At 38.6% G+C, this 23,904-nt stretch overlaps 1 protein-coding gene across 17 annotated transcripts in view; it reads left to right on the top strand.

The window, feature by feature from the left end:
* Positions 1-23,904, top strand: part of Lpp (LIM domain containing preferred translocation partner in lipoma) — a 663,875-nt gene that overhangs the window by 187,202 nt on the left and 452,769 nt on the right. Inside the window, exon 4 of one of the 17 annotated variants that reach the window (XM_058585072.1) lies at positions 18,327-18,441. The exons of the other annotated variants lie outside the window; for them this stretch is intronic. The gene's annotated coding sequence lies outside the window, so the exon portion shown is untranslated. The remainder of the gene's footprint in view (positions 1-18,326; positions 18,442-23,904) is intronic. 17 annotated transcript variants of the gene reach the window in all.

Here is a 23,904-nt window from a genome sequence, read left to right as displayed (position 1 = left end):
TTGAAAATGGCTTTTTTGGGGGGGGGCTGCAAAAAGTTATTAATTTTATTTTTCAATTTAAATTTTATTTTTAAAATTTTCTGGCTTTATTATGTCATATCTGGAAAATAAAAGTGTTTATCTAAGGAGTGCAACATATTTCTATATACATTTGCAGTGTGAAATGATTATGATTATCAAGCTAATTACCATATCCATCATCTTAAAAAGTTACTTTCTTTGTGTGTTTGAGATCTACTCTCCTGGCACAATTTCAAGTGTACCATCAGTATTAACTGTGGTTAACATACTGTACATCAGTTCTCCAGAACTAACCCATTTTGCCTCAATGAATCTTTTACCTTTTGATCAGTGTCTCTCGTTCTTGTACCTCCAGCCCCTGGTAACCTCCATTCTACTCACTGATTCCCATAAGTTCAACTCTTGTAGACCCCACATATAAATGAGGTAGATCACATGGCATTTGTCTGTCTGTGCCTGGCTTATTTCACTGAACATAATACCCTCCAAGTTTCTTCGTGGTGTCCAAAGTGAGAGAATTTTCTTCTTTTTTAAGATAGAACAATAGTCCATTGAATATACACTGCATTTCCTTAATCTAGTCATTGATTGGGTTGACTCTGTATCTTGGCTGTTGTGAATAGTGCTTCAGTGAATGTGGCAGTGCTGATGTTTCTTCCACATACTGATTTTGCTTTAGGGTGGACCTGGTACTGGGATTCACAGAGAAGTGGATGCTCAGCTTCTTCTTCTCCTCATCTGGGGGTTACCTCTCTCGGTACTGTGTTGCCTGCATTGTGGAGAGAGGTGACCCAGGTAGTGTGAAATGTCCTTCCTACCCTCTTCAAAGCTTCTTGTCTTATTTTGTGATCTTTCCCCTGGAATCCTTAGCTCTTGCATTAGTAGTTTCACAACTAAGTGGATAGTTGTTCACATGGATGTTATTGTGGGGGGCATGAGCATTGGAAACTCCTGTTTTGTCATCTTTCTGTGTAACTCTATCTTGGAATTGTCTTTGGAGATAATGGTGAGCCACCCCCAGAAGTCATCGAATCACAACATGTAAAAGCATGAAATCTAATTATCTTTTTATGTATTTGAGAAAACTGAAGCCTCAAGACAAACAGGAACCTGTACTGCAGTCTTTCAGTTATGTAGGGGCGGCATCATTTCTCCTTCCTTTCCTAGCTCTCTGCCTGGCATTGTCTTGTTGTCCTTTGCCATAAAGAAAAATTGATTCTGTGTGAATCTGAAAAATAATTAGAGGGAGGGGGAGAGAGAGAGGGGGCGAGAAGAAATTCCCCTTGGCATTGCCTAATATCACAGGGTACATTAGTAGCAGAGGGAGAGCCCAGTCCTTCTGGAGTGAGGTTCCTTTTACATCCCAGAAAATCTCAAGAAATAGAAATCCCTTTGAGTGTCAAAGCTTTTAGTTGGTTATTGTCACATCTATTAAAAGACAGATCTGGTGTAGATAAAAATAGTGTTAAACATATTAGTTAATATATAAATCTGGTGTAGATAAAAATAGAGTCAAACATGCAAGCTCCTAATTGGATTGTAGAACTTAACTTTTATGGGGAGGGATGGTGTCAGGTATAAAGCGATGTCTTTTTCATAATCAGTTGTCATATTCCTGGCAGCATCTGCAGAGACGTGCTTTGTGGAACACTAGCTCTACAGATGATCAAGTCACTTTGGGAATGCCTTGGTATTGTGTCTACCTATTTTCTGGAGTCTCCATGCATGCTCAGAAAGTTTAACTCTGAGAAGTCTTATAGGTAAAAACAACAACTACAACTTTCATTTCTGTTATGTTAAATTTCGGTTTTGTCCAATTTATCTTATAATGGAAACATTTTGTGGATGATTTCCCAGATTCCTGCTCTGTGGAACATTCTTTGGATAGCACGATTTTATTGTTAAAATTCGTAAGATTCACATCTGTCATCTTGTAATGATCTTGTGTGAAATATGCAGTTATTTGGACTAAATAGTAGACCTCCATCTGCCCTCTGTTCTCCACAGGAGAAATTACAGGTTTACTTAAGGATCAAGCAATTTTCAGATGAAATTTTGATGGTGGGGGGGAACCTTTTAGAGCCTAATCATTGAAGGAAAAAAAAATTAAAGATAGCATTATATCAGCCAAACCGATTTTGTGAATTGAAGCTTAGAGAGTTGTTCCTGAAAACAGCTTGTTTTAAAGCAAGTCTTGTTGGCTTTTGGTGGTAGGCTTTTTCATCATTGAATGTCCAAGGGTGGGTGTTTTTAAAACTTTGACATTTTCTTGCATTTGAAACCAGAACTTGTGGAGGAAACAACCTTTTAACTATTGGGAAACAGTTGCCTTGACCATCACGGCATTTTTTCCCTGTTTATTTGGAATTTTACCTTTTTGTTAAGCTGAGAGAGTCCTTGGAGATCTTTCTCAGGATGTCACTTGGCAGATGAGGCAACTGAGCAGCCGCAGGCTTTAGTAACCTTTCCAAATCTCTCTCCTAGTTAGTGAGAAGACCAGAGCTAAAACCAAGGCCTTCACTTACCCGTCCTTTGCCTATTATGCACTGTGATGAAGAAAGGAGTTAACTATTTTGTTTAGATAGTAGATACATGGATGGATAGATGGATAGATTTTATCTATTATCAAATAGATAAAAGCCTGTGATTGGGAGCTCTTTATCCTCAAGGTAAGAAGATCCTCTGTAGCAACTTGATGGTCCCTGGCCTTATGTACCTCAGGCCAGTCCTTCCAAACTGATCACTTGAGAAATAATTCACTTTAAAGGAAAAGATGTGTGAAGTAGAGGATCATGTTCCACATTTTATCTCTGTCTTATCACAGATTCTGTCACTTTATCAAAGTAGTATCTAAAATTTTTCACCAGAAGAAGGACTGGCTTATCACCAACCAATTGTGGGACACTGCTTAGTTATCTGTCATCATATGATTACTCCCCACCCTAGTGTCAGTCCATTTTTTTTTTCTCCATTGCCACTGTCTAAGCAAGAGGGGTCTGTCTCTCTGCATAGACAGAAAGGTTAGGTCCAAGGAAGCTGTCCTTTCTGCTAGATTAATCCAGTTGTGCAAAAACTGAGTTTCTTGCCACAGGTAGAAGGGTTGCATAGATCTATCATAGGAGAGGCCCCTTATTTAAGCTCCCCATGAGCAGGTTAGTCTGGTGCTAGGCATATCTGTGGTGTAGAATCACATGAATGGAGGTACACTGAATTCAGTGATAGATGACATGGGTCTGGGGCTGCACTTCTTTGAAATAGCAGTAGAATTCTGGAAATGTTGAGGAATTTCGTGGAACTACACTTGCCCCAGTTTCTTCATTTTGGCTTGGAGGGTTATGATACCTGTCTTGTCAGCCCCTGGTGGTGGTATACTAAATGTGAAGATGGATATGAAAAGGCTTTGTGAACCACAAGGCACCCTATGCATAAGGCATTTATTGTCAGTAATGGTAAACATACACTGCTGCTTTTGACCAGGTATTATTTTAAGCCCTTTATATCTGTTAATTCACTGAATTCTGACAGCAGCTCTGGTGTGTCAATTCACAGCTCCAAGCATGGTGAATCAGCAGTTCTGGAGTTCACCTGGATCCACAGGTGATTTACTATAGTTTGTAGGCATATCCCCTTCCTTACCTAAGCCCGAGTATTACTCTTTGTAAAAGAATCAGATGCACGTGGAGTGTAAGGTCCTTCTGTTGTGGCATTTATGATTTTTGTCAGGCAGTTTTGGTCCTTACAGGCTCAGTCACTGATTATTATTATCAGTAACCTTCATTTCACAGACATGGACACAGAGAAGTACAGGGAACTCATGTCAGTTTCCCAAGGCTATAGAACCAGAAGTGGTGGGGCTGGAATTCAAACCTTGCTCTTGTGCCCCAGTGATAGCAGCTAGATAGATGTGGGTAAGTCTCTAGCAATCCAGTTGTGTCATGTTACTAACAACATAAAGCCAGCATCATGATAATCAATTTGCTCTTTAAGCTTTCAGTTGGTGCTGTTATTTTTCTCCACTATTAGATTCCCAGCATTTTAATTGCAGATTTTCTATAGTGGAATGTGTACGCCAGTGTCTGGCTCAGGGTGTGGCAGGCAGTCCTGTCTTGCTTTATGTGCAGTTTGTTTTCTGCCCATCTTTATAATTCTTTGAACTCCTCAGGGAGGCCTGCCATTGGCTCTACCAAAACCAAGTTTGGCAGGATGGCTTTTCACATTGCCCCATGCAGGCAGGGCTGGGAAGGGCATTGTAGGAGGCTGCTCTGGCATGAATCTGGACAAGTCTGTCCCCAGGAGAAACATGTTTCAAGTTGTGGCCTGTTTGTTTTCTACATAATATGAGGACCCTGATTTTTTTCTCATGGCTGGATAACTCTGCTGATGTCTCCTGACTGTTTCTGCCTCATTTTGCTCTGCTTTTTTTTGAATTGCATTTCTAAAGACTTGGTTTTCTTGGGCTCTGAAGGAACAACAGAAGATTTGCAGATCAGTTGCATCTGGGAAAGAATCACACCTGTTGAAATTAGGAGAAAATTAACTCTTGGCACCCTGGGAAACTGACATAAATCAGGCTACAGATGTTTTAGAAATCTGACACATGACTTCCTTCTCTGCATGGTGCTATCTTGAGGATTCATTTGGGGACTGATTTTCTCAGAGGGCGGCCTTTAACTGTTAACTCATTTAGTGTCTTTATTTTACCATGAATGTGCCATAAATAGTCTTTCTAATCCCCATTAAATAACCTTGCAATTTATTCAATCTTGGAATTTATTAAATCATCTCTATGTGAATTATATGGTATGTGTACCTGTTAGATACTGAACCAGGTACCATAGAGAATACCAAAATGGATTAGGCTCAATCCCTGCTTTCAGGGTCCTAATTCTGTGAAGGGGGTATTCATTATTAATCAACAGCTGCCCCATCACCCGATATCAGGCACTTCCTTGGAAGTGTGGATAGTATAATTATGAAAGCTGGAACATGATCAGGTGCTCCCCTAGACTTTTGCAAATAGTTATGTTGCTCTGGTTGTGATTGGTGCCACAAAGGAAGGTCACAAAGTGTTGCAGGAATTTTAGACACTGTTTCTTTTTGCCCTCACTTGTGGGGGAAGATATCATTCTCCAGAGAAGTAGAGGTAGCCAGGTGAAGGTATGCACAGGAGAGCAGGCTTAGATATAGGTACTCTCACCTAAGCAGAAAGTGAGGAGGGCCAGCTCATGTGTTGTGGATGTTGAGAGGAGGAAGCACTTTTTAAAAACTGACTGGATGACAAAATTCCTTTCTGTATATTCCCCCACCCCCCATAAATGGTGAGCATTAGTGGCACCATGATCTTTTTTGTCATTGTAAATCGATATAAGAAAAATGTCTCATTTTTCCTTGTTACCTAAATATGTTAAAATAATTCACTGTATTTCATTTGTACACACAAGCTCGCTCCTCGAATCCAGTTAGTAAGAAAAACACTTTGTCATTTTTAACTAGGACGAAAATAAACAACTGGTTAAAAAAATTTGTGTGTGTGTGTGTGTGTGTGTGTGTGTATGTATGCCTTGAATTTCCTGCTAGAATTTGAGAGTGTCTTATAAGAAATGATTTCAGTCCTATCATTTTCTTCCCTCATGCATTTCTTACTTATGGTGTGCATTCCATGTAACACTTCATTGGACCGTTGGAGGTGAGAAGGGAATGGGTAAAGGCAGGGATGCTGCTTACAGTTTTTTAAGTTTTGTCTTGGCTTGAGGGAAAGTAGGCAAAAATTCTGCTTTCCATGTGCCAGGCCAAAATTAGGTCTATTTTTTTTCTAACTTGCACAAAGGCACTTAATGGTTATGGGAGGCCTGAGTATGGAGATGTATGACAAGCTTGTTTTTTTCTTAAAAACACAACATAGTTGGGGAGGTGGACAAGGTAAGAAGCAAAAGTAATTATACTGCCAATCATTTTAACCATAGGTACAAATACCATTCTAGGGGGACTTGGTTTAAGTATTTCATTCTGACAGGATGAGAGAATTGATTTATATGACATATAAAGAGCCTCTTTGGTGGGGCAAACTTTTTTCCTCAATGACAGCTTTATTGAGAGAGAATTTGATTAATTAACTCAATTTGAGCATACAATTCAGTGGTTTTATATTCACAGAGTTGTATGGTCACCACCAATATCACTTTAGAATTATAAATTTATTACGTCAAAGCAAACCCCACACTCACAGGCAGTTCTCTTTACTTTCCCCAATCCTCTTTTCATTTGTCCTAAGTAGCTACTAATCTGCTTTTTATTTTGTGTAGTTGCCTATTCTGAACAATTTTATATAAGTGGAATTATATGATATGTGGTCACTGGCTACTGGATTCTTTTATTTAGCATAATGTTTTCAAGGTGCATTCATGTTGTTGCACAATGAACAGGTTTTTGATTGGTGGTAAATGGAAAGAAGTTGTATTAATAAGCTTTTTGTTGCTGTAATGAAATACCCAAGGCAGGGTATCTTAAAGAAAAAAGTTTATGTAGCTCACAGTTTGGGGGAGTTCCAGGGAGTACATCTGCTGACCTTATTGCTGGCAGAATCCCAAGGCTACACAAGACATCATATGGCAGGAGACAGAGAACACATTTGTCTGTTTGTGTCTCTTATCTTTATGGGTCTTCTTCTTTTAAAGCCATCAGGATTCAAATATGAGGGTCCCACTCTGAGACTTCTTCTAATTCTTACCTCTTCCTGGAGTCCCTGCCTCTAATGCACCATCATTGGGTTAAATTTCCGCCCCTTAATACCTCACAATGGAGATTAAATTTCAGCACATGAAGTCTTGGGGGACATTTGAGATATGTCCAAATCATAGCAGGGGTTCATCCCTGAAATAAATGGTGTACTATGTGAGCTTAGAGAATGAGCTTAGCTTCATTGCAAGAAGTCATGGCTGTGTTTGAAAAATTGAAGTAGAATATTAGGTCTGTAGAGAAGGGATTCTAGAGGTTATTCTGGGAGATGTATTTAGAAATACAATTGGGAGCAGATTATGGAGATTATGAACTTATTTGGACTTTTTCAGAGATGCTGCTGTTTTTGAAAGGTGAGTGAAATGACTTGAAGAAAAAATCGATAATTAATGCTATGAGGTCACCCAGGTTGGGAATGCAGGGGCAGGTATACAGTCAAAAACACCTAACTCCCCAAAACTTTCTCCTCGTACTGCTCTGCCTGTTGCTCTTTGTTAATTGAAGTTTGTAGGAAAAGCATAGATGTTTTTTTTTTTTTTTGTCCCTGCTATAGTTTTTTAAATTATTAGAAGCATGAAAAAAATAAGCCTTTCTAGGTTGTACTTACACACACTGTTCCTTGGGCACTTGGTATGAGATGGCATTTTCATGGCAAAGCCCACTCTGTGTCTTATCACATTAGGAGGAAACAGGCCCTGTTCTGGACCGTTTGTTTGCCTCTGCAGGACCCTGTGTACTGCTGTTTTGGAGACCATTTTTCTTTGTTTTGTTTCTTTTGGTCTTGTGGCCTTCGTATGTTGCTTGTATTTTATTGACAAATTCCTGCCAGTCTAAAGGAAGCCACAGGTATCCTGAGGGTAGTTGGCCTGTGTTTACATCTTTTGTAGCCAGGAGAAATTCCTCATTGCTCTTTCGATGCAGCTCACGTCATAGGCTTTTGCAAGAGGAAGGATTTTAGAGATTACATGGTTTAAGGGTTATTAAGTTAAGGGTTAGTGGTCCATGAGTCTCCTGAAATTGTTTGCACAATTCTCTATATTTAGGTTCAGATATTTTTTTTCCTCCCCATAAGATTGTGTTCCTCCATGGGGGAAAGACTCATTTGTCTACTGATAATATGGATTGACTTATTGAGTGATTACATGATGCCATGTACAGGACTCTTGTAAACACCTTACTTATGTCATTTCATTTAATATTTCCACCTTAGCCTCAATATTTAGGAAACTGAGTCATAACTGCAGCAATTGAATTGCCCGAGGTCAGTGAGTTCAGGGACTCAGCTCTGCACTCTGACGTGAAGCCTTGTTTTAACCGGCATACCCTTTGAACTACTCCAGTCTGCCTTTGTCAGACTCTGTGATACAATGATTCTCCTTTCATAAATGGGTAGTAGAGGCCCAGAGAGAAGTGACATAAGTCCCAGATGGTCCTGTGATTAAAGACATGTAGCTGAGATCACGTGACAGTAATGCAAATAAACCCCAAATCAGGCACAAAGCTCTAGCACATAATTTCTAAATTAAATTTAAAAATGCCCCTTTCTGGCCTTTGCTTCTGTTACTGACTCTCATATTTTCTCTTCCTTCCTGTCTTCATGTCTCCTTTATTCCCCCTTCTCCCACTCCACTTTCATTCCTCCTTCCCCTTTCTCTACTCACGAAGCATTACGGAACACTCATCTCCTTCATAACTAAGATGGAATTATTAGTAATACAGTGTTTTAATGTTACAAAAATAGCTTTATGGTCAGGGAGCATGGGAGTATTCCACTTCTCTGTGGCCAGCACCTCTTTGTCTTAGAAGGTTCTCAATGGAGATGTCAGACGAGGTTCAATGTAGAGGGAGAGAAAGGACCAACACCTATACCTCACCCTGGTACATAGGAGCGAGCAGCCACCTTTCTGATTTTGGGGTACTTTTTGACAGGGGCTATTTATTGAAATAGGTTAATACTGACTAAATAACTTTTATGTGGGTAGAGGGTAGATTGAGAGTTTGGAGTTTTTCAGTTTTTAGAGTATTGCAAATGAGTTGCAGAGCCTGAGATGTTTGAGGCTGGAGTTTAAAGGAAAGGTCAAGTTGGGAACTTGACCAGAGTACATAAAAAGTATAGCAGTTGATGAGATGGCTCAGGGCACTTCCGAAGAGAGAGAAAAAATGCCCTTCTTACTCTGTTCCTTCAAGAGTCTGTCATTTATGGCAAGTTCCATTTTCCCAGATAGCCTTTTTAATTGTTCCAATCATGTGCTCATCTAGGTCACCTGGATGAAAGGGAGGGGGTCACAGTAGAGTGCAAATCCTATTTGTGTAGCAATCAGTAGATCTATGTGCTTTGAGACCAGGCTTTGTTATTTGCTGTTTGTGTGATTGATTGATTGATTGAGTGATTTTCTCTTAGCATCAAATTCCAAGTCTATACAATGAGATTAATAATAATGTCTGTCCTGTCTATCTCACAAAATTGGTGTTCGCTCTTTAACTATGAATAATGGATGAGAAACCTCTTTAAAAGGAGTCTTTGTTTGGTTCTTCTCTCAATATAAACTCTAAGCTCCTTTGGATTTATATACACTCTTTTTTATCCTCCTTAGTACCCAAAACACTACTGTGTGTTTTAGGTGTTCACATGTATGATTCTAATTACAGCCTCATTGCTTTTCTTTGTCTTCTTATTTTTATTTTTTATTTTTGTTATAGCATTTTGGGGAGAGTTTTTCCCGGAGGTCATTAGGAATGTTAACTTCTCCTTAGAGAGTGCAGGCTTTGGCCTTCCTGAGCCCTCCCTGTTTCTCTCCCTCTTTAAGCTGTGCATTCTGCCAACCTCTGAGATGGATGCCTCTTGGACTGTCAGTCTGCCAATAGTGATGACCTTGTTGTGTCTACTGACACTTAAAACCCTCTAGGGACATAGGGTCCCACTGCCTCTCAGAGAATGAAGGTCAGAGAGGATCCTCTCTGTCCGAGTCTGCACAAGTCCCAGTTTATAGATGGCACCTGCACCGTGCCTTCAATGAGGCATAGTGGCATTTAGCTTCTACTTTTTGCATTGTTTTTTTTTTTTCTATTCAGTTTTTGGGATGAAATTACTGATTTTTTGTCACTCATCAAAATTTTATGTGAATTCTATTTTTGAAATCCAGTTCCATTCTATTCTAGCTTGAATTACACTCTTTTCACCCTGTTGTGGTAAGTTTGTTCCTAGACATAACCAAAGATGACACCAATCACAGAAGACATTCTGCTGTGTACTATGGAAAATTTAGTAAGTTCATTTTATCTTATTGAATGTAGGTCCTAGTAATACACAAAATCCTTTAAAATGAATTTTATTGTCTTAATATCGTCTTCAGTGTTCTCTGCTTTCTACTTCCTGAGCATGATGTGACACAAATATGGTCACAATTCCTGTGAAACTTTTGATTATATGGTATTAATTCAGTAGTCATGTAAAATTTCAAAAAAGAGTGGGGAACATTGTCTAACTTTAAAATTTATTGTACAATACTGTTTTTGAAATTTTATTTCCATTAGATTTATATTTAAGATAAATTTTTAGGAGTGGGATGTTTGGGTCAAATGAAATTTCCATCTGAGTCTTGAAATAATTACTAGCATTGCATTTCCAAAGAGTCATTAGTCATTTACACCATCACTAGCAAAGTGTTCTTACTTAGCAGAGTGTTTTGCTTGTATCGCCCAACCCACAGAAAGAAATAACTACTATTATTCAATGTTTAATTTTTGCTAATGTGATATTCAACATGTTCAAAGTGGTATGCTGTTGTTTTAATTCTTATTTCTCTTTAGGAAGGTTCTTTTATCCAGTTTTTTAATAAAATCCCTCTGACATATTTGTTGTAAATGTATTTTCAAAGTCTGTTCACCATCTTCATGTGCATGTGTAATGCATAGAAACAGAAGCGTTATAGGAATTGTATCACTTAAAAAATAAAATTGCTTCGATGACTCAGATACATACTAAGAGACTCAAACTATCTTAAGTTGTTAAGATATTGAGAAGACAAAGTTTCAGAAGTCCCAGCAGCTTTTACAGAGATCGAAGCATGCCCTTCATGGCACACCGTGCTGCTCTCCCCTTGGAAAGGCTTACCCTATAGGTCGAGGTAGATGGTTTTGGAGTAACTGAAAGATACCTTCAGACCATTCCTAAGTCTTTCTGGCCAAGACTTTGACTCTCCTTGGGGTGGCCACACATACCTACTCCTGTTTACTTTGAGAATCTAGCTGCTTGCTTATTTTGGACAGTTCAATCTCCTATGACCTTATTTAATTGTGATTCCTTCTTGGAACCTTCTCTCATTTCTTCCTATCCATCCATCTCAAGTGAGAAAGAATTATTTCCCTGTGACCCCCTCACTTTCCCACAGAGAATTAGATGTATCCCTTCTATGGAACCTTTCTGTTTATCTTCTACTAGAGTTATTTATGAATTCTAAAAGTCTATTTTCAGACAAAAACTTTGTAGTAACACAGGACTTGTGGGATGATTGCGTAAGCAAGGGAAAGGGTGTGGGAGGAAGATGTGGTGTAGTCACACCCTCCCTGTGACAGAACTGAGAGGGAAAGGGCCAGTAGCACTGGCAGTGTAAGGACCCCAAGGGCTAAAGTGCTGAGTGTGGCCACACAGTTGAAAGGCTTGCTGTGCTTTCCAAACTTACATAAGAAACAGACACTAATAAATTCCACAAAGAGGATAAGGATGGTTCTTAGGTTGCCATATTTGTGGTATGGAAAGCTATCTGAGATAAAAATAAGCAGCCTATCTCTGCAGACTTTCTCTCTCTCTCTCTCCCTCCCTCCCTCCCTCCCTCCCTCTCTCTCTCTCTCTCTCTCTCCCTCCCTCCCTCCCTCCTTCAGCCCTCCTTCTCTCCCTCCCTCCATCACTCCAAAGAGCATATGTTTAATTCAGCAAATATTTAAGTCTCTCTCTCCTTTTTAGCCAGGCACTGTTTAAGAAGCTTTGTGACTGGAAAAGATGATTAAGGTGGTGTTCCTGGTCTTGAGGAGCTGTGCATCTTGTGCAGGAGACTCACACTTTTATAGGAACATGAGACACTTCCAGCGTTATAGGCACAAAGTGTGTATTAGGAACAGAGGAGAAGGAAAGATTAGCCTGGGGGAGATTCATGAGGTTGCCAGTGTACCTATCTTTCATTATGTGTTTAACCCCAAATTCTTTCTGTCTGCTGAGGTGATTCTTTTGTATCTCAAAGTTTACTTGCTTTATGCCTCATTCTATCTCCCAGTCTGCCAACTATTATTTTATTGTGATTTGAAAAATATTTTAGGGGAACACAAGATTTATTCTTGTTTTCAAAAGGCGAACCAAAAATAAATAAATAAATAAAAGGTATAGGGGATGTTTGCTATTTCAGTATTGACAAAACCCTAGGAATCAGGAAGCAAAATTTATAGCATATTAGGTAGTAGGAAACTTATCTCACCAGTTGTTGGAGGTGAATGCTCAGACACTTGAAAAAGTGTACCTTTGATACAAAATCCTTAAATCTTACATGTGCACGTGCACATGAACACATACAATCTTTCTGCCTCACTAGCCATTTTTTCTTGACTATCTTTTATTTGATGATTTCTTTTAGCTCGTTCCTTTCTAAATATTACCTCCTCTGGGACCTAATTACAACTGCTCAGAATTCGAAGAACATCAGAATAGATGTGGGCTCCCAAGTTATCTTTAGGTATCACAGAACATTAGACACTAATTATAGTCATCCATTGCATATACAGGTACATACCCCTTTTGTGCTACTTTTATTGTCAAATTGCAGTGAAAAAGTCAAGGAACTATTTCTCATTAGCTTCTGCCTTTCGTACAGATTTTCCCCTAAGAGTGATAATTCTACATGTTGAGACTTTTTCAGGTTTTAAAGTGAACACCCAAGCTGAAGTTTACTTTTATTTTACGTTAATGTTCAACTTAATACTGAAATTATGAGGAAAGAACTGTTTCTAAAAAAAACTAAAAATAAACCAAACCAAACCAAAAGACTTCTGTAGAGAAGCCCATCCCTCTGCTGAGCAGAGCAGCCATATTTAAAGAACAGTGTAATTCAGACTCTAACACATCAAAGCATTTGTGAGATTTTAAAAGTAGTTGCTGTCTTAGATAATGGAGCATTGTTATTTTTAATTACTTGTTTATCATATATGAAAACATTTTAATGACCCCACATTTAATTTGCCCTTAGAAAAATGAGGATATGAAATGCTCTATAGGAAAGAATAAATACACTGGCTCAAGTCTGGAGACCTGGTTTGTAGTCACAGTTCTGTCTGTGACCTGTTCTGCAGATCTTAGAAAAGACCTTTCACATCTCTTCATTTCATTTTCCCACCCTTGTTAACAAAGACATTATAAATTTTCGATCTGTTAGGCACCTAAGAATAGATGCCCTCTTATTTCTGATTGTATAAATAAACTTGCAACATTGTATCACATTCAGAACATTTACATGAAAAAATGTCACCCATAAATCTTCCACCCATATGCATCTATAATCTGTCATTTTTTATATGCCTTTCCAGTTTTTAGCTGTTAGCATCAATTACCCATAGTACTATGTGTCAATATTATACAGTAAGCATTTTCTGTATCCCTGCCTTTTCTTGAATGCTCACAGTTTTAATCTGTGATATTTCATTTAGTGGTTTTGCATATCTTTGTTATTCAGATATTCTATTATTTGAAAATTCAGTGATAAAAATTTTTGTTCCTAAATATTCCTTAGTTTTTTCAGAAACTAATTAAAGATGATAGCTGGGGGTGGTGGTGAGAATTCTGGGTCAGAGGTTAACATTTTTTTTTTTTTTCTTTATGTCCCCTGTGATCTACCCGCTCTAGCCATGCCCCACCTGCCTACAGTTATCATCCCGTTAGTCCATTCAAACTAGGATGGACAGATTAGATTATGGCTCTCACAATCATTTCACCTCTGGATATTCCTGCATTAACACAAGAGCTTTGCAGGGACACCTTATATCCAAACTATAGTTGTCTCTTAAGCAACATTGTCCCAGGAGAAATGGAGAAGCCTGCAGCCTGGGAGCAGCTGAAGCACTGCCATTAATTCCAGGGCAGGAGCTGAGCAGCAGGATGCTGGATGAGACCCAGAGCAGAAAAAGTCTAAATCAATGGACATAATACAATTAATTAATAGAAAAAAGGATGGGTCATATTTGGTGAATCACAGGCTTTAATCTCCATCCCTTTTTAATGCCACACACACACACACACACACACACACACACACACACACACATACACACCCCAAGGTCTCTCCTCTCAGTACATTGAATGAGTGAGGGTCCTCTGCAGAGAGGAACTCAAGAGCATGTTGAACAAACACTGTGATCCAGGGCAGCTGGTAGAGTTTATGAGTTACTGTTCTCTCACTCTCGCCTTCTAGAAAAATACAAAGGGAAGATTCCCTCAGGTCCACTTTCTTGGGCCTTCAAATTTTGTGCTCTGATGGTTAGTTTTATGTATCAACCAAACTATAGTTCCCTGCTGTCCAGTTAAACACCTGTTTATGCATTGCCGTGAAGGCATTTTGTAGGTGTGGTTAATGTCTGTAACTTGCTGGGGTTATTTATTGTAGCATTATAATTATACATAGTATTTAGGTTCCTTTGGACAAAATTATACATGCAAGGGAATTGATATCAATCCCCATTCTCTCCCCTCTTCCTCCCCTCCTGCCTTCCCCTTTTATTTCTCTTTTGCTCTGTTGATTTTCCTTTCCTTTCTTTCTTTATTAATTTTTCGTTCATTCTTTTTTTTTTTAATTTTTTTTTATTGGTTGTTCAAAACATTATAAAGCTCTTGACATATCATATTTCATACATTAGATTCCAGTTGGTTATGAACTCCCAATTTTACCCCAAATACAGATTGCAGAATCACATCGGTTACACATCCACATTTTTACATAATGCCCTATTAGTAACTGTTGTATTCTGCTACCTTTCCTATCCTCTACCATCCCCCCTCCCTCCCCTCCCATCTTCTCTCTCTACCCCATCCACTGTAATTCATATCTCTCCTTGTTTATTTTCCCATTCCCCTCACAACCTCTTATATGTAATTTTGTATAACAATGAGGGTCTCCCTCCATTACCATGCAATTTCCCTTTTCTCTCCCTTTCCATCCCACCTCATGTATCTGTTTAATGTTAATCTTTTCTTCCTGCTCTTCCTCCCTGCTCTGTTCTTAGTTGCTCTCATTATATCAAAGAAGACATTTGGTATTTGTTTTTTAGGGATTGGCTAGCTTCACTAAGCATAATCTGCTCTAGTGCCATCCATTTCCCTGCAAATTCTATGATTTTGTCATTTTTTAGTGCTGCGTAATACTCCATGGTGTATAAATGCCACATTTTTTTTATCCATTCATCTATTGAAGGGCATCTGGGTTGGTTCCACAGTCTAGCAATTGTGAATTGTGCTGCTATGAACATCGATGTAGCAGTATCCCTGTAGTACGCTCTTTTAAGGTCTTCTGGGAAAAGTCCAAGAAGGGCAATAGCTGGGTCAAATGGTGGTTCCATTCCCAGCTTTCCCAGGAGTCTCCATACTGTTTTCCAGATTGGCCGCACCAGTTTGCAGTCCCACCAGCAATGTACAAGAGTACCCTTTTCCCCACATCCTCTCCAGCACTTGTTGTTGTTTGACTTCATAATGGCTGCCAATCTTACTGGAGTGAGATGGTATCTTAGGGTGGTTTTGATTTGCATTTCTCTGACTGCTAGAGATGGTGAGCATTTTTTCATGTACTTGTTGATTGATTGTATGTCCTCCTCTGAGAAGTGTCTGTTCAGGTCTTTGGCCCATTTGTTGATTGGGTTATTTGTTTTCTTATTGTTTAATTTTTTGAGTTCTTTGTATACTCTGGATATTAGGGCTCTATCTGAAGTGTGAGGAGTAAAAATTTGTTCCCATGATGTAGGCTCCCTATTTACCTCTTTTATTGTTTCTCTTGCTGAGAGAAAACTTTTCAGTTTAAGTAAGTCCCATTTGTTGATTTTTGTTATCAACTTTTGTGCTATGGGTGTCCTATTAAGGAATTTGGAGCCCGACCCTACAATATGTAGATCGGAGCCAACTTTTTCTTCTATCAGACGCAGAGTCTCTGATTTGATATCTAGCTCCTTGATCCACTTTGAGTTAACTTTTGTGCATGGCGAGAGGAGGGGATTCAGTTTCATTTTGTTGCATATGGATTTCCAGTTATCCCAGCACCATTTGTTGAAGATGCTATCCTCCCTCCATTGCATGCTTTTAGCTCCTTTATCAAATATAAGATAGTTGTAGCTTTGTGGATTAGTCTCTGTGTCCTCTATTCTGTACCATTGGTCCACCCTCCTGTTTTGGTACCAGTACCATGCTGTTTTTGTTACTATTGCTCTGTAGTATAGTTTGAAGTCTGGTATCGCTATACCGCCTGATTCGCACTTCCTGCTTAGAATTGCTTTTGCTATTCTGGGTCTTTTATTTTTCCATATGAATTTCATGATTGCTTTATCCATTTCTACAAGAAATGCCGTTGGGATTTTGATTGGCATTGCATTAAACCTATAGAGAACTTTTGGTAATATCGCCATTTTGATGATGTTAGTTCTGCCTATCCATGAACAGGGTATATTTTTCCATCTTCTAAGATCTTCTTTTACTTCTCTTTTTAGGGTTTTGTAGTTTTCATTATATAAATCTTTCAAGAGGTTAACATTTTTGTTGTTGTTGTTATTTGCATTTACTTTTTCTTTCCTTGTCTTTTGTTTGTTGTTGTTGTTCTCATCTTTTTTGCTGCTGGGATTGAACCCAGGGGCTTGTGCATGCTTTGCAAGTACCCTACTAGTGACCTACCTCCCAAGCCCTCATGATTTTATTTTTTTAATTTTTTTTATAGTTGTAGATAGAAAACATGTCTTTATTTGTTTAGTTTTTTTATGTGATGCTAAGGATCAAACCCAGTGCCTCACATATGCCAGGCAAGTGCTCTGTAACTGAGCTATTGCCTCAACCCATGATTTGTTTTCTATATGGGATATTTCTATAACTTTCTCTAACTTTGTGTCCACGTGTCTAGTTATATTGTTAAATATCTCATTTGAAAGTGAATATTTTGCAATTTTCAGGATTCTGTTCACAGTCAAACAAACAGTAAGCATTTTAATGCAAATTCTGGAGGGATTGGAACAGTGATTCTTGTACTTTTTTGACTCATATGAAAGACCCTTTGAATAAATTAAGAGACACACATTATTCCTAAATGGAAACAGAGAGATTGTTAAGTACCCATTTACTCCTACATTTTACATAATCTTGGCACAACTCTCAAGTCAATTGCTCTTGAATTTTAGCAACAACAAAATTTCAAAAATTTTCTTGATAATAAACGGGCAAACTAGCTAAGAAAAATTCGAACAAGAATAATGAGGAACAGGGAACAGCGTGGCCAGATGTTAAAGCATGTTGTAAGATGACTCTAATAGAAGAGGGAAAGTCTCGATGATGGGACAGATGGAGACCATTGCACTAACAGATCTCACCCTGAAACAAAACTGTACACAGAATGTAATGTGCAATAAAGGAACCAGCTGGCCAGGAGTGGTGGTGCATGCCTGTAATCCCAGTGGCTCAGGAGGATGAGGCAGGAGCATGCCAAGTTTGTGGCCAGCCTCAGCAATTTAGTGAGGCCTAAGCACCTTAGTGAGACCCTGTTTCAAAATAAAAATTAAAAAGGGCTGGGGATGTGGCTTGGTGGTTAAGTGTCCCTGGGTGGATCCCTGGTTTAAAAAACAAAAAAAAACGAAGGGATTATTCTCCTGGCATTGGGATAATTCATAAGTATTAATGAAATGATTACATCGTGAATATATATACTAAAATAAATTCTGATAAAAATTGGTTAAAAAGTGGCAAAGGCTTAAGGAGGAGATATTCGTTATACTTCCAGTAACTGGAACAGTAACTTTTACTGGCAGTTTAGACTTGGAGTCCTAAAGCTTTTTCTGTAAGGGCCAAGCAATGAGTGTTTTAGTCTTTGTGGTCCAGATGGCTTCTGTCACAGGTTCTCGGCTCTAGTGTTGTAGACAAAAACATCAGTAGATGGTATGTGACATATCTAATAAATAGAGGAGAATTACGTCATTGTGTCAGTTTCCCTGCATAGACATTCCCAAAGAGAGTTTTATAAATCTTTTAAATTTTATGGTAAATTGTGAAAAAGTAGTATCTTGTGGTTTTTAAGTTGCATTTTCCTAACTAAAACTGAAGTTGTTTGGGTTTGGTACACGTGTGGGTTCGGTACATGTGCTTGTTACTGAGGTCTCCTTTTGTATGAATTAAAGGCAGGGTTAACTTATCCCTCTTATTTGACCTTCCTGTTCCTGGCATCTTAGTGCCCTATGATATCTCTAGCCTGATACAGATCAAGAAGTTGCCATTTTGATTCATAAATCATAGGTTTTCATTCACCTTTGTGTCCAAGGCCCTGGGACTTGACATTCAGTTTCTTTTGTTTCAGTTTGTACCTGTCTCCCTGACTGGCTGCTTGCTGGGGACTCCTTCTCTGCCTTTGTCAACCTGAGCAGTTTTGTTTGTGCTCAGTACCTCTCTCCTTCCTCTTGGAAATTTTTAAGGTAGTGATTGTGTGAATATTATGTGAACCTGCCTGGGCCCTTTGGATCCTGAAATGTAGCTGTGGGTGACATCTGTCTTGTATTTCTGTCCATCCAGAAGAGCAAACCCAGAGGTAGCCTGTATCAAAGAACTTGCTATATTGTTTCCTCCCTAAATTATGATGGCTATTTCTATGTTCCAAGAGATAGAACTGAGAAACTTGCATAAGCCACATAAAAATTCTTAGAGGACACGTGCTGTAAAGTTATTATTACGAGGTAGAAGTGCAATTCTCTTGGGGTTGTGTCCCCAGGTCCTTGGTGTGCCACAGTTGAAATGTCTGCCCCTGCCCCTCCCTACAATCTTTCCATTCTTGTGTGTGCTACAGGAACTGATACGGTTACGACAGAGCCAAGCTGGTTTCTCTTCTCTTTTGGACATCATTGTTTGTCACAATTCTGATCATCATTTCTTTCCCCAGATTATAAAATTATAAAATAACTTGTTATATTTATATTTCCTGTTGTCTTCCAGGCTTAACAGGTACCATTTATAGTGAGCCTTTGAAATTCCTTTATTAATAATTTTTGTCCTTTGCATTTGTACACCTTGATATTTACAAGATACTCTCATATCTATCATTTCCCTAGGTTGTCATATCCCTGGGTGGCAAACAGGGCAGGGATTATTATCTCCATTATACAGATGAAGAAATCAAGGTCCCTGAGAACCAACAGACTCTGACCTCTGGCTGCTGTTGGAGCTGGTGTCAGAGTTGTGATTAGAAACATTACTTGGTCTATTGCATGAGTTTCAGGATTTTTTTTTTTTATCTGAGACATCAATAAATTAGTGATTTTTTTCTTGTGAGATCTCAGCATGACTGCATTTTCCAAATATTTTTTTTCCTCCATCAATTGGTCTGAGAGGACAGTTATCTTTAAGAGAGGATAGTACCTTATATGTTGCACTTCATTCAAACACCAAGGCATACATTTTCAAAGAAGACAGAGACCCTGAAAAAATTACTCCTTCTCTGGTCTTTTTGACCTCTACAGCCATCATATTAGAGTTTCTTCCCTGAGATTTTCCAGATGTAGGCTGCAATAAAGCATAGCATTTATGGGTTACTGAGTCCTAGTCCTTTTTTAACTATCACAGGTCTCAGTGTTGTGTGACCTTTGTGTCTTGACCTTCAGTTTTAGGGAACAGAAGAATTTAGGAAGTTTTGTTAGGACTTGAATCCAAGTAAATTCCCTCATGAATACCAAGACTCAGAGTTGTGGAATGTCAGAGATAAAGGGACTTTCATGCGTAGACCTCTTCTTGATTGGAAGTCATGGCCAGGGAATGATAGAGCTGGGGGCAGAATGCTGAGATTAGATTTCTCAGGCTGCCACTGTCTTCCTCTGCACCACGGAGTCCTTTCAGAGTTGAGCCTACCTCTTCCTTCTGTGCTGGCCCTGGCATGGCTCGTCTCCACAGTGACGGCTAGAGAACTCAGGCAGTCCTGATGGCACAGTCAGGATTTATTTGCACAATGAATGATTTGAATATATTTTTTGTTGATCAAACATCACATAATTGCCCACTGGAAAACTAAATTGTAAGAATTTTGAGTAGTTTTTTTAAAAAAAATTAAATTTGTTTTAATTGGTTATACATGACAGTAGAATACCCTTTGAGACATCATATATAATGGAGTATAATTTCTCATTCTTTTGGTTGTACATGATGTAGATTCAGACTGGCTGAATAGTTACATATGTACATGGAATAATGTCTGATTCATTCTATAATTCTTCCTATCCCCATAACCCACCCCTCCCTTTACTCCCCTCTCCCTAAAGTAACTTTATCTTCCTTAGGACTTCCCCCACCACCAACCATTGTGATTTAATATCCAAATATCATAGAAAACATTTGGCTTTTAGTTTTTTGGGATTGGCTTATTTCACTTAGCATGATATTCTCCAGCTCCATCCATTAACCGGCAGATGCCATAATTTTATTGTTCTTTAAGGCTGAGTAATAGTCCTTTATATATATCACATTTTAAAAAAATCCATTTATCTGTTGAAGGGCATCTAGGTTGGTTCCTCAGTTTAGCTATTGTGAATTGAGCTGCTATAAACATTGATATAGCTGTATCACTGTAATATGCTGATTTTAAGTCCTTTGAGGATAAACCAAGAAGTGAGATAGCTGGGTCAAATGGTGGTTCCATTCCAACTTTTCTCAGGAATCTCCATACTCCTTTCCATACTGATTGCACCAATTTGCATTCCCACCAGCAATGTATGAGTGTCCCTTTTTCCCAACATCGTTGTCAACATTTATTGTTGATAATTGCCATTCTGACTATGGTGAGATGAAATCTTAGAGTAGTTTTGATTTGCATATTTCTTTAATTGCTAAAGGTGTTGAACATTTTTTCCTATATTTGTTGATTAATTGTATTTCTTCTGTGAATTGTCTATTCAGTTCCTTAGCCCATTTATTGATTGGGGTATTTGTTTCTTGGTGTTAAGAGTCTTGAGTTCTTTATATATCCTGGAGATTATTACTCTATCTGAGGTATATGTGGCAAACATTGAGTAGTTTTTTAAATAGGGTTCACTATGGAAAACAAATAACTAGAGATTTCAAGCAGAAGATATTTAATATAGGGTATTAGTTGCTTTGAAATTATTGGAAAGACTATATAAAGCAGACTATAGGCTGAGTGGCTAGTAACCATAAATGCTATGCTTTATGGCAGCCTACATCTGGATTCATCCCAGAACTACAGAGAATGACTCCATTTTATTTACTTAGGAAAGAGAAAGCCATGAGGCCTCTTTCAAGAATGTACTGCTGTACTTGTGAACCAGAAATCAAGAAGCCATGATTAGGAAGGTGGTAACTGGACTGACCCTGAGACATGGAGTCCAACTTCCCTCTCTATCACGGCTGCTTCTGAATAACCACAAAGCTGAAGACTGAATATGAGAACATGGATGCAGAAACCCCAGCTATCCTCTCCCACCCAGCCATGCTTCCAAACAGGCCAGAGCAGCAGAAAGATGGCCTCCATCTTACAATTGCCTCCCAAATCTCAAGACACTGCATTTGTTTTGAAGGATGTCTTTTGCAATCAAACCCCATGTGCAAGGCAGCCTCTTACTTGACAGGGCAAATTTGAGTACTGATTCACCATTTCCAGCACAGTAAATGTTATGACCTTCACACGTGGGAGTGTCCTCTGTACAGCTAAGTATGTAATAGAAACTCCCATGAGGCTGAAGTAACAATTGTCTTCTATTAGGTCTTCACTAGTTAGTGTAATTAATTATATAACAGAACAATTTCCCCTATGGGGAATTCCTATTTATCAGAAAAATGCCATAAGGAGGGAAGACCCTGAGCTGACCTGGGAGTGTATTCTAAGCTGTTTTGGTTTCAAATATCTTGGAAAGTACTAGAGGGATATGTGGAATATTATAACAATGCTTCCCATGTCTGGGGGGAGTTCTGTAGTTAACTTTCCATCCCGTGTCTCCTCCCTACACTTCCCCTCCCTATCCTTTAATGCACATGTAGAATTTGCAATGGAAATGGATGTAAACTACTTTATTTAAAATATATTAAATGGAGATGTGACCAATGAGCCTGTATTGATTTTTTTTCTGACTTCTTTAACTCTTACATTACCCTTATTTAGAAATGTGAAATAATTGTTAGTAATCTCCTTCAGCTTTACCCTTTCATTCTAGTGGATAAATTTGGGCACGTTTTTTTTTTTTTTTTCCTCTTCCAAATTAAGAATCAGGTTAACTTATCGTTCTTTTACTTTGTAATAAAATAGATATTGTGAAGTTACCGGTACTATTCATTTGGGTGGGGACAGGGGAGCACAGAGGTGGTAGAGATGTAATTGAAGTATATAATCTGATTTTATCATCAAAGGTGACATTCCTTTCTTCAGGAGAACCTTGTTGCATAGGTGAGTTGATAACAGCTTCTGTTAGATTTCTGCCATATCTTGCTTTCTTTTGTTTCAGCACAATCTTTTTTTTTTTTTTAAATCCATTCTTTCCTCCTTACTGGGGGCACATTCTTCTACAGCAGGGAAGCCCCCAGAGCTTCCTCTGCTCTTTTGTGTTGTGTGCTCTGACCTCTGAGCAACTGCTGTCACAGATTCGAAGTCTGGAACCTTTGGGGGAGGGACTGACTCTTTAAGGATTCACTGGCACCAAGTGACCAGAACTTCATTACCAAGGTGTTGTAAATGGGTGACTATGGATGCTATCATCCAAACTGATGCACTTGTGGACAAGGGCATTGGTAATAATTATACCGAAGCAGCAGGGATAAATTGGATGTATGGTTACCCTAGTTATAAGGAACCATGGAAAGCAGTGATTGAAATGTTACTAAAATTATTCCCTTTACTCCTTACTCAGAAATGTGAAATAATTACCAGTAATCCCTTTCACCTTTATTCTTGCACCCTAATAGGTCCATTTGGACACTTCCCTTCCCCCCATTTTAACTTTGGAATTGCCAGAGTTTGTCTCCGTTTGAGATCTTTATAACTCTCACCAAATTATTAAGGTTACTTTCTTTTTTATATATAATCACTTGCTGAGCGCTGAGGATGGGTTAGACCCTGTATTAAGGGACAAAGGAAAATAAAGCTGAGAAAAAAATGTCATCTTTGTCCTTTGTTCACGATCAGTGCTGTGATATTATTTCAGGACACTGGGTTTTCTACCTGGCTCAAAGTCTAGGGGAATTCATCTTATGCTTCTCCCCCACTGAAGTGTAGTCTGCCAATGTAAAAAGATTTAAATGCCCAGATAATGAGTTTTATCAATTTGCTTATTTTATACTTGGGATATTGTTTTGGATTTGACATGAAGAAACTTTTTTTAGTCAAAGAAAACTTTGAAAGCTACTGGTTTGGGATTTAGAATGTTGTTATTGTTCTACAGCTAAAAGGATAGTGGGGAAATACAAATCGAAGAACCGAACTGATGAAACTTGAAACACAAAAGGACATAAATTAAATAGGAAACAAATAAATTGCCTTAAATATCTGAAGGATGATTGTGTATTGAGGTTGGTGATTGCTGAACACAAAGACAGGGCAGATAGGTGGACTCTGTGGGAAAACGGGTTTTGGCTATATTGAACTCTCCAGCAGTAATCACTTTCCTGCTATGAAAGGGGCTGCCTTAGGAGGGCTGCCTTATGTCCTTGACATTGGACTTGTGCAAGTGAACTCTCAGGTGGTGGGTGAACATCAGCCTGAACATCATATTATAAGAAATACCTTCAATAACAATTTCGCAACTCGATTTCAAGGATGTCAAATTTCTGTTTTGGTGAATGTTGAGTAACTAGCTTAAAAATTTCTAAAGTGTGTGCATATGTGCAAGTGTGTGTGTGTGTGTGTGTGTGTGTTTGTGTATTTCCTCCAGAATATTAGCTAATTGAAA

This window comes from Marmota monax, unplaced genomic scaffold (genome assembly GCF_021218885.2).
Source record: "Marmota monax isolate L192 unplaced genomic scaffold, Marmota_monax_Labrador192_F-V1.1 WCK01_AAM20220418_F8-fsc00100, whole genome shotgun sequence".
In the NCBI taxonomy this organism is placed as follows: Eukaryota; Metazoa; Chordata; class Mammalia; order Rodentia; family Sciuridae; genus Marmota; species Marmota monax.
The sequence above is the reverse complement of the archived record's forward strand: the minus strand, read 5'-3'. Positions and strand labels throughout refer to the sequence as shown.